This window comes from Macrotis lagotis, chromosome 5, assembly GCF_037893015.1.
Source record: "Macrotis lagotis isolate mMagLag1 chromosome 5, bilby.v1.9.chrom.fasta, whole genome shotgun sequence".
Classification (NCBI taxonomy): Eukaryota; Metazoa; Chordata; class Mammalia; order Peramelemorphia; family Peramelidae; genus Macrotis; species Macrotis lagotis.
Window position 1 is genome coordinate 92,387,879 of NC_133662.1, and position 12,476 is coordinate 92,400,354.

At 33.2% G+C, this 12,476-nt stretch overlaps 1 pseudogene; it reads left to right on the plus strand.

Moving 5' to 3' along the window:
• Positions 1-6,977: 6,977 nt before the first annotated feature.
• Positions 6,978-10,470, plus strand: LOC141489334 (phosphoglycerate kinase 1-like; annotated as a pseudogene).
• Positions 10,471-12,476: the final 2,006 nt, after the last annotated feature.

Here is a 12,476-nt window from a genome sequence, read left to right on the forward strand (position 1 = left end):
ATATGATAGGAGATCTAAGGGGAAAATTCATTATGGAAAAGAAAGAATGAATAAGAGAAGACTTGGGTTTAGACAGGGTGTGGCAGAATATCATTTGAGCTTTAAAGGATGGATTGGACTTTCAAAAGCAAAAATAGGAAAAGAAGTTGCTACAATGATAGGTCTCCATGGGGGGGAAAGAAATCATATTTTATATATATATATATATATATATATATATATATATATATATATATATATATGTAACATAGATATTCCAATTGCAATGACATAGAATTTATAAAGAAATTGTTATAAATGGCTCATAATTATAAAAACAGTCTGAAATGATTAAATAATTTTTTATTAATTAATTAACTTTTCTGCAGAAAAGGACTATTTCCTCTAGTGGGAAAGGTCTAAATTGAAACAATGTGTAGTCTTATGTGCAGTTTGAAAGGTTTCTCCTCCCCTCTGAATTAGTCGGTCTGAATCAACACAGTTACAATATTTTTTTAAAATTATATTTATTTATTTAAGGTAATGGGGTGAAGTGACTTACCTAAGATTGCACAGCTAGATAATTATTAAGTATCTGAGGTAGAATTTGAACTCAAGTTCTCCTGACTCAAGGACTGGTGTTCTATCCACTGTGCCATCTAAGGGCCCTTCAAGGTTTCAATCTAATCAATATGCCTCTCTAATGTGTTTTCCCTACCCTGATCCTTATTCTGATAAGCACAGGGGGAATGTGTAGTAATAATTATGTATCTCAATAAGTAGATGCTCTTGCAGAGACCAGGAACTCTAGCTAACTCTTTTTTTTTTTTTTAGGTTTTTGCAAGGCAAATGGGGTTAAGTGGCTTGCCCAAGGCCACACAGCCAGGTAATAAATATTAAGTGTATGAGACCGGATTTGAACCCAGGTACTCCTGACTCCAGGGCCAGTGCTTTATCCACTGCCACCTAGCCACCCCTCTAGTTAACTCTTAATTCTAGTTGGAGCTAGTTTTTTACCTCCCCCTGGGTAAGAAGGTGAGGGAACCTCATTTAGCTCAGTGATTGGTTGGGGTCAAACTGCATGTGGGCACCATAGCCACAGGCATATCCCAGTCTTATCATGTATATCTTAGATATTCTTCTCCCTGTGGAGGCCAAATACCCCACATTCCTCACAAAAAATCAACAAGAACAAAAAAGATTGGAAGATAGCATGATCAATAAACTCCAGAGATCCCTTTTTTGCTAAAAAGATAAAGAATACACTTAACCCCATTTGCCTTGCAAAAACCAAAAAAAAAAAAATAAAGAATCCTCTGTCATTTAAAAATGTTTCACAATTTAGCCACACATCATCTTTATATCCATGTTTTGTATCAATTCCCTTCCTGTACTCTATAATTCAATCAAACTTATCAAAATTCTGTTCCTCACATATTATACCCCATCACACTATATCATCTCTTCTTTCTTTGCCTTTGCATTGAACATCTTTCATGCCTGTAATTCTTATCTCCACTTTGAGAAATCCCTCACTTCATTCAAGGTGAAGTTGAAACCCTACCTTCTACATGAAACATTTCCTGATCTTTCTCCAGCTAATGTTCTCTCTCCCTAAATAACTTTTATTTATTCTATATATAATTGGTTTATATTTATCTATACATATGTAGTATGTATACACACACACACACACACACACACACACACACACACACACACAAAATCCTTCTGTCAAGAGGCAGAAAGTAAGTTCCTTGAGGACAGAAGTTTCATTTTTTGTTTTTTTTTTAATTCCCAGACCCTAGTGCAAAGTTTGGTACATGGCTAGCATTTAATAAAAGTTTGCTGATTTATTACTAAGGGGGAATAAAGCAAGAGATATCATATGCCCAGGGACATGTAAATATGTGGAGAAAATGAGAAAACTGCTTCTCTATCTCTCCAACACAATTATGACCTTGTCAATCTGTTCTTTGAAATGCTTTTTTAAAACTTTTCCCATGACTTATGTAGCCCTTTCTAGGAATTCTTTTTTTCTTTAAATCACAATTTGATAATTTGCTGTTCTAAGGTTCCCCAGAGCTACATTATTATTTTTACATACATGAATAAAAGGAATCAAAGTAGAAGAGCAAACTCAGTAGACCCTGACTCAACCCAAGAAGACTCCTTATAATTTCTTTTTTGTTGTTGTTTTTTGGCAAGACTTTGGGGTTAACTGACTTGCCTAGGGTCACACAGCTAGGTAATTAAGTGTCTGAGGTCAGATTTTTAACTCAGGTCTTACTGACTCTAGGGTAGGTGCTCTATCCACTACACCCCCCTAACTGCCCTTAAAATTTCCATACTAGGGGTGGCTAGATGGCTCACTGGATAAAGCACCGGCATTGGAGTCAGGAGTACCTGGGTCCAAATCCGGTCTCAGACACCTAATAATTACCTAGCTGTGTGGCCTTGGGAAAGCCACTTAACCACATTTTCCTTGAAAAAAACCTAAAAAAAAATTTCTATGCTATATTGATCAAAAACCAACAGACTATCCTATACATTGGATGGAAATAATGGCAAGGACATTTGGATGAATATTTCCACAATAGATTTAAAAAATGTAATAAATCAATATGAAGTAACTCTTTTTTGAGTCAGTCATTTGAAGCTTCACATATATAAATAATGATAAATTCTTACAATATATAGCAATTTTTTCATATCTACCATTGCTTGTCTCAAAAATATCATTAAGGTAATCATATTTCAAAATAAGTCTGAGATTATAAGATCTTAGATTTAAAGCCAGAAGGGATCTTAGAGGCCATCCATCGATTGTAGTCCCTTTATTTTACAGATAAGAAAACTGAATCTAAATCCTATAGCTAGTAAAGATCTGAAAACAAAATTCAAATCTAAGTCTTAAAGACTTGAAATATAGCATTTTATTTACTGCATTACCAAGCTGCCCACACTATAACCCATATATAAGAAAAATGGACAAAATATTTGAGTTTTTAAGTGTTTCTATTTGAAACCACTTCTATATAATAGTATTCTCAAAAGTCATCAAAGTAAATTTGTGATATGGTAACAAGAATGAGAAAGTTCCTTAATAAAAAATGAATTTATTCAAAGAATATTCTATCAAAATATTTGTTTTGATATAGATTCACAAATGTTTAAAGAAAAGCATGTTTTAAATCAATGAGTTATTCCTATTTTTATTAATAGATTAAGGAAATCTCTTCTGACTAGCAAATAGAAACTATTAACAGCTATATGAAATAATTAAACTTACAAATTTTCAATCAGATGTAAGTAGAATAAACTACAACAAAAACTATTAAAGAAACAGACTGTAGATTGCTTCAAAGAAAAATAAAATCCATCAAGCATTAAATAATCCTTCAATATTTACTTTTCCTATTCCTAATCCCTTTTTTCTTCTTAAGACCCAGGGATAGAATGTTAAAGGTAAATATAAAGTGTGCATTTCTTTAAATTAATGTTAATTTATTCTTTCCTCATTTTTGCCTTCAAAACCTGTGGGCACTAACTTAGCACTCTGACTAATTTTTGACACATAGTGTTCAAATTCTTAGCTTTAAAAGTGTTGAGTTTAGGGCCAGAGGATTAAAGTTTTACTTAACTATCAAATTTCATCAGATTTTAGTTAATTATCATTTAGTTCAAATGTTTTCAAATGTGAATTTTTCTCTTTCTAAACTAATAAGGACTATTATCAGAAGTCTTCAGACTGTATATACTAAAGTCAATTGCTATCTACCAATTAAAACTCTTTTTTGAATTGGGTTACTAGATAGCATAGCACAGTAGATAGAGACCAGATTTCAAAGTGTAGGTTAATTTTCCACCTTTGACATATACTAGCTATGTGACCTTACATAAGTCACTTAATCCATTACTACCCTCTACAGATCTCTAAGACTATCAAGTGCTAAGAAGCTGCCAGGCTGAAAGAGGGAATTCTCCAGGAAATTCCACAATGTAATCAGATCCAACTTCTACTCCATATCTGAACTACTCCATGACTGAACATGGGTAGAGGTTAAACTAATGCTATACATCATTTAGCCTTCTTCTGGACTTTACAAGTATATATAAAAGAAAGAGGCAGGATGAAGAATTGTTTCCTACCAGTTGCCGGACTCCACCTTAAACTAGTGAATATAACCCAGAGCACCTTTAATGCTCTCTTAAGGCTATTTCTAGGATGATCTGTTTCCAGAGATATGAGCATCATGATTATCTTTTATAAAATTCTGGAAAAAGTATTAAGATTAAACTAGCATTCAGAAAAGAATGCAAAAAGGAGAAATAACTTGAATTATACCAAAGCAAAGAGTATTTTGTGTTCCAATTAGAAAGAACAACTTTCTATTGCGGTAGAGAAATCAACCAAACAAAATTTATAGTTGGCTTAATGCCATTTTTCAAAGTAGAAAACACATTAACAATGAAGAAGAAATAATTAGATATTTAGAAACAGAAATTATAAAGTTTTTAAAGCAAATCCAGAGTGCTTTTCTTTATGCAGAAAAAGGACAGCATCAAATAGGTACATGGCATTAATTAAACAAAGTTTATTCTACTTATTCAAATTTAAAGATATCATTTATGCTTGGAATTTGTTTTACATATATGCATCACTCCCTTCAATTTTCCTATGGTATGTGTAAGGAATGTCCACTCAGAGGCATAATTTCACTAAATGAAGAACAACACAGGCATTGACCACCAGACACAAGTAATCACATATTTCTGTAGGCTCCTTTCTCCTGCTTCCAAATCTTCATTTCCAGAAATGTATATATGATGAACTGAGATCACAAGAGGGAGGTATAAATTTGGAGGAGGCAAAAGAAGTAACACATCTTTAAAAGACTAGAAAAGAATTTTTTAAATTTCACATTTATTAAAATAAATAAAATTCAAGGTAAATAACCTGTCATTCTGAGCTCAAGTACAATAAAATACCATGTATAGTCAAACAGAACCAAAGTCTGGAGTAGTTTCAAGATGTAATCGCCAAATAAAATGTCTACAAAAAAATGAAACTGCATTGTGGGTTTTTCAATGACAGTTTCCACTGTATTTCAGTCAATATCAAGAAACTCAATAAATATCCCAGTTTTACAAGTCATGATAGAGAATATGATTGTGATCATGAAGGATAATTTAATCCACTTAAATTTAAAGGGAATTTATCTCATTTAGAGAGGGAGTGTCTTGTAGTTTTTAAATTACTAATTTTAGAACCAGACAAAGTTAAGCTAAAGTATTGCCTTTGACATCATCAGTAAATAAATATTTATTAACAGCCTACTATGTTTCAGACACTGTCCTAAATGCTGGACAGTCGAATATGAAAAAAAGAAAGCCCTTGCCTTCTAGGGGTTTACAGTCTAATAGAGGAAATAACACCATTTTTTAAAAAGTTGAAAGAATTGGGGGGGGGGGATGAAAGGGTAGAGAAGAAATTGCCTACTCCTGGGCATGGTGGAGTCCAAGAAGTGCAAACCGGCAGCCCCCTTGGGAGCCATCTTTATAAAGAGACTTTCTGGGTTCTTTCATCTGTCCTAAAGCCCTCCTATCAAAGGGGAAAGGGGTACTAAGGATACTGATAAAATCTAAGTACCAAAGTTATCAGTCTCAAAAGATCCTGAATTTCATGGGGTCATAAAGAAGTGAAAGCTAGGGGGTCTATATATCTTGGAGGATCTAAGTAATCCTCCAAGAAGGTAAATTAAAGATACAGTGACAATTTTCAAGAGTAGAAGATCTGTATGCTAATGAAATCACAAGATGGTCTCTACTGCTTTTTAACAATTTTGAATTTTAAGTAATGTCTTTTGTCTTCATTTTTGCGCTAGAATGTTGATTTCTATTCATATTGAAAACATCCCTTTTTGTTACTTTTAGCAGATTTTTTAAAAGCAAAGTAATTTTATGATTTCCTCTATAGTTGTCAGAAAAATAGAATTGTAATTGATATTGGCATTTAATTTAAGATATTCAAATTAAAGAGAATATAAAAATATTATGTTACATAAAGCTTGCTAATGGGATATGCATATTTTACCTGTCCAGAATTTTCACTACCCTTTACTGCATAACATGATTATTCCTCCCCCCAGAGTCCTAATCAAATGTCTCATCTTTTCTGTGAAGTGACCCTAGATTCTCAAAGGCTATGCAAGTAGACTATAAACTCTGACAGGCTCTGAAAGATTGCAAAGGCTTCAAGGATGTTACTGAAAACAGCTGTTGGTGTTGTTATCTCAAAACCAGTTCAGAAAAGTAGAGACTCATTAACACCAGCAGACTGATCTCTCAGCGATAAACTCATGATGATAAAATTCAGCCTTGAAAAAGGGGGGGGGGGATCAGTAGAGTAGAAATAGCCCTCAATCCTATTTTGTCATGTTTCATTTCTTTACTGATAAAGGAAGAGTGAAGGAAAAGGGGCAGGGGATAAAAGAGGTTAAGATATTCAGCAAGACCAGATATTAACATTAACAACCATAAATGTGAAATCCTTGACCAAGTGACCAGTAAATAAACATACTTGTGGAGGAAGTGAATCATATCCATCCTGACAATCTCACTATGGATGACACCAGAATATAAATGGAATTTACTGTTAAATGGAAAGGTGGTTTGTAGATTCTCCCTGAAAAGGCAAATGAAGGAGTTCAATGAGTTAGTTTTATCATAAATCCAAAGTCAACAAGCAACATCATTTCATGCTACAGTTGATCATCTCATATTACAGTGCTCATGTTATAAGAAAATGGAAAAAAAAATCCCACCTTGAATATATTTTCAGTTAGTGCCATTCTCAAAAGAGGAGAGGTTAATGAGTGACAACTATAGAAGGAGAGTGTGAAAGTGGCAGTGGAAAATAAGGTGTAGTCTGACTCTCCTAAAAGGACCATTGAGTCAATATGGTTTGAACAGAGGTGAAGTCATGTCTGGAAAGTATGACCAAGGGTTTAGCATCCCCCCAGGGGGAGTTAGACTTCAGTGAGTGTCAGAAAATGGAAGGCACAAGACTGAAAGAGATCAAACTGGTTAGTTATAAAGTGTGAGTTCCAGAGGGCAAACAGGGAGGGATGACCAGATGTGGAATGGACACTGGGTAAAGGAATAGGATTTACATGGATAGGAATAAAGAAGTGGACAGTAGATCTTGAGAGGCAGAGTCCCTTGAGGCAGGTGAGCAGTCAGGGAGGTCTTTGGGCATTTGGGAGCTTCAGAATCACTGTGATAGAAAGTGAAAAAAGTTAGGAATTTGCCTAGATAGACTATCAGCAGATACAGTGAATTACATTGATAAAGTCAGGTGATTAGATTAGGTTTGCCTTCATACGATTTTTCTCTCCACACATTCAATTTTAATCAATGCGTATCATGGAAACAATGTAACAACTATCAAATTGCCTTCTATCATGGGGGAGGGAAGAAAGGGAGAGAGAAAAATTATAAAATTCAAAACTTACAAAAAATGATTGGTAGATATCGTATATAATTGGAAAATAAATAAATTATTTATATAATAAAAAAGGTTTGTCTTCTTTCAGAGTTGCTTCAGGTGCCTCCTTGGTCCTCAAGGTCCAAGTAAAGACCTTGACTGCCCAGTCTCAAGGCAGTAGTGTTATGGTGTCCTGGGGTATCTAGCAACATAGCCCAGAGGTATTGCAGTCTCCCAGGAGCTCCCAAACACAGGAAAAGTGAGTGTAGGCCTGGCAAAGTTGTATCCTAAGATCACAATAACAATAATAGCATAATGCTTTGTTTTGCAAAGTCCTTTATGTGCGTTATCGCATTGGGAGTGATAGAAGTACTATTAGGTATTATATTATCATCCCCATTTATAACTGAAGAAACTGAGACAGAAAATCTATGACTTAGTAATGGTAAGTTAATAAGATTCAGAGGTAGAATTTGAATTCAACTCCTCCTGACACTTAAACCACTACCTAAATTACTTTTTATATTTTAAATGACATCATTAGACTAAAATTCTGAATTTTTGAATTGCTAAAAATATGTTTCTAGTTGAAAAGTTCAAATAGCACTTGATGTTTTTTATTGCCCTCATTGGTAACCTTTATTATTAATAGCTAACATTTGTACAGTACTCTAAGGTTTACAATACACTTTATAAATATACTCTGATTTGATTCTTACAATGACCCTGGGAAGTAGGCATTATTATTATTATTATTAGCATGTTATAGATGAGAAAAATGAGACATGTGGAAGTTAAATGACTTTCCAGAAATCATATGGCTAATTAGTATCTGGGTGGGGTGAAGATGAACTCAGATCTTCCTGAATCTGGGTACAATGCTCCATCTACACTGCCAGTGGAAAAAGTCACTTCCCTGAAAATCTGGAAGCATTTGTTTTAGATTCTGTTATAATATTTCTTAAGCATATGACTTTAGACAAATCAATAAAATTCTCTAGATCTAAGTTTCTTCATGGGTAAAATGATTTTTTTTCATTTTCTTAAATTACATTTAATAACCATAATCTTTGTGATAACTTCCAATCTGAACATTCTATGATTCTAATATGATTGAAAAACAATAATCATTATTGGGTTACAATCAGATAAATATCAAGTATGGGAAACTATCTTCAATGGCTCCTACCAGACAAATTTCTACCTTATGTGCCTACATTTAAGTTATTTCCTTTTCAAACCTTATCTGCTGAAGATCTAGTTACATATTTCACAGAAAAAATAATAAAACTATTTTTCAAGAGTTCCTTCTTATATCCTTTTCTTCTTGTCTCCCATCATTCAGATCTTTCCTCACTACTTTCCATTTTATTCCAGTTTCAAATGAACTTTTTTATGAGGCAATTGAGGTTATGTGACTGACCCAGGGTCACATAGCTAATAGGTTTGTGAGGTCAAATTTGAACTCAGATCCTCCTAACTTCAGGACTGGTACTCTATCCCCTGCATCTCCTAGCTGGTACTCAGCCCAAAGGAATATAAATTTTGATTTTTGAAATCTCACAAAATATCTTGGGGCTTTTGGGCTAGATGTCTTTTTTAAGGACCATGACTTAAACCTAATCATCATAACCCTTATTGACCAGCCAATAATAGGTCCTAGCCCAAGTCCCATTTGATATTGTTTGGACAAAGACTCAGAGTGAGTCTAAATAGCAATTGTTTCTGATTTGATCAGAAACTTTTAGGTTCTTCCCCTACAAGACTTTTTTGACTAGGAAAAGAAATTATTCTTTGCCTCATTTTTTTACCCAGTCTTAATCACTGAATGGATGTTGTCCCAGTCACACTGAAACTTGGGAAAGACCTTAGTTTAAAATCAAATCCTCCCTGGACAAGGAAAGATTCCTGAAAGATTATATCAATCAAGAAGTAGAAAATCTTGTGCTACTAACAAAATGTCCTATTATTTTGCTGGAAAATCTCTGCTTCCATAAGGGCAAAGAAATCTGTTTGCAAACTTCCACTAAAATCATGTGGTCTGATGCCACCAAAGTAACTGCAGGTGGGACTCAAAATCCAATAAATCTAGATTTAAGGATGAATTAATTAAATGTTTGATCAAATATGGCAGTCTAATTTTTAAGTTTTGGTCCTTGGCTGAAAAAAAGGTTCCCCAGCCTTGATACTGAAGAAGATGGAAAGGTAAAAATGCTTATGGGAACAAGATCAAAGTTGAGCCAAAGTAGAAGCCTTCCAAGCATCCCTCTCCAAACTGGGGGATATCTATGTCAATGATGCTATTGCTACTGCTTGCTCACTGTGTCCACCGTTCCAAGGTGGGAGTTAATCTGTCTCAAAAGGCATATGGTTTCTTCTTGAAAAAGGAGCTGACTTACTTTGTCAAGGTCATGGAGAAGCTAAAGAGGGCCTTCCTGCCTATCTTGAGCAGAGCTTAAGTTGCAGACAAAATTCAGTTGATCAATAGGATGCTAGAAAAATTCAATGAGATGGTCGTTGGTGATAGAAGGGGTTTTACCTTCCCCAAGTTGTTCAATAATATATAGATTGGGGTATATCTTTTTACTAATGGGAAATGTAAGTTTATCAAAGACTTGATGGCCAAGGTTAAGAAGAATGATGTCAAGATTAATTTGCCTGTTGATTTTAGCACAACAATGAGTTTTATGATGCTGCTGAGACTGGCAAAGCCACATTGGTCTTTGTCATCCCTAAGGGATGGGAGATTTGGACTGTGACCCCGAGAACAACAAAAGGTTCATGGAAGCTATGGCCTAGGCCAAGCAGATTGTGTGAATAGACCCAAACTTTGCTTGGGGAACCACAGAGCTAATGATCAATGTGGTGGAGCCCATCAAAAAAAGGACTGGATCACTATCATAGGTGGTAGGGATACTGCTCCTTGCTGTGCAAAATGGAACACTTAGGACAAAATCAGCCATATGAGCAATTGGGTTGGTGCCAGTCCAGAGGTACTTTAAAGCAAACCCCACCCCCTGGATTGGCTGTCTAATAGATGACACTCTCCTACCTGCTGGCTATGTGGACAACTTTTTCAACATGACATTGCAGTACTTCCTGTCCCTTTCCTTGGCATTAAACAACTCTCTCCCTCAAGATTCAACGTGGTCAGAAGATGGAGCAATGAGAGCCCAGGGAACAGCTTGATTCAACTCTTTTGTTTCCTTTGTATGCCTGTTGTCAGAACTCCCTTGAACTTAATGTGTCTAAATCATTGCTGTTACCTGTAGTGTGTGTGTGTGTGTGTCTGTGTTTTATAGATAGATGATCGATATAGATATAGATATAGATATAGATATAGATGTAGATGTAGATGTAGATGTAGATGTAGATGTAGATGTAGATGTAGATAGAGATAGAGATAGAGATAGAGATAGAGATAGAGATAGAGATGATAGAGATGATAGAGATAGAGATAGAGATAGATAGATATAGATATAGATGATATAGATATAAATGATATAGATATATATAGATGATATAGATATAGATATAGATATAGATATAGATATAGATATAGATATAGATATAGATATAGATATAGATATGATATAGATATAGATGATATAGATATAGATATAGATGATATAGATGATAGAGATAGAGATAGAGATAGAGATAGATGATATAGATATAAATGATATAGATGTAGATGTAGATGTAGATGATATAGATAGATATAGATATAGATGATATAGATATAGATTAGATATAGATAGATATAGATATAGATATAGATATAGATATAGATATAGATATAGATATAGATATAGATATAGATAAATGATATAGATGTAGATGTAGATGATATAGATAGATATAGATTATAGATATAGATATAGATATAGATATAGATATAGATATAGATATAGATATAGATATAGATATAGATATAGATATGATATAGATATAGATGATATAGATAGAGATGATAGAGATAGAGATAGAGATAGATATAGATGATATAGATATAAATGATATAGATGTAGATGTAGATGATATAGATAGATATAGATATAGATGATATAGATATAGATATAGATATAGATATAGATATAGATATAGATATAGATATAGATAGATATAAATGATATAGATGTAGATGTAGATGATATAGATAGATATAGATGATATAGATATAGATATAGATATAGATAGATATAAATGATATAGATGTAGATGTAGATGTAGATGATATAGATAGATATAGATGATATAGATATAGATATAGATATAGATATAGATATAGATGATATAGATGATATAGATATAGATAGAGATGATAGAGATGATAGAGATAGAGATAGATATAGATGATATAGATATAAATGATATAGATGTAGATGTAGATGATATAGATAGATATAGATATAGATATAGATATAGATATAGATATAGATATAGATATAGATATAGATATAGATAGATATAAATGATATAGATGTAGATGTAGATGTAGATGATATAGATAGATATAGATGATATAGATATAGATATAGATATAGATATGATATAGATATGATATAGATATAGATGATATAGATATAGATGATAGAGATGATAGAGATAGAGATAGAGATAGATATAGATGATATAGATATAAATGATATAGATGTAGATGTAGATGATATAGATAGATATAGATATAGATATAGATATAGATATAGATATAGATATAGATATAGATATAGATATAGATATAGATATAGATATAGATATAGATATAGATATAGATATAGATATAGATATAGATATAGATATAGATATAGATATAGATATAGATATAGATATAGATATAGATATAGATATAGATAGATAGTCTTTAGATAGAAAGCAAATAGCTAAAGCTACTGTTAGCCATACTCTCTTGAAATAGTTTATTCTGTTAACTTTTGTCAACAGCTGTTTTTTTCATTACCTACACCCAATACGAAAGAATGAAGACACTCTAGCTGGGGACAGGGTG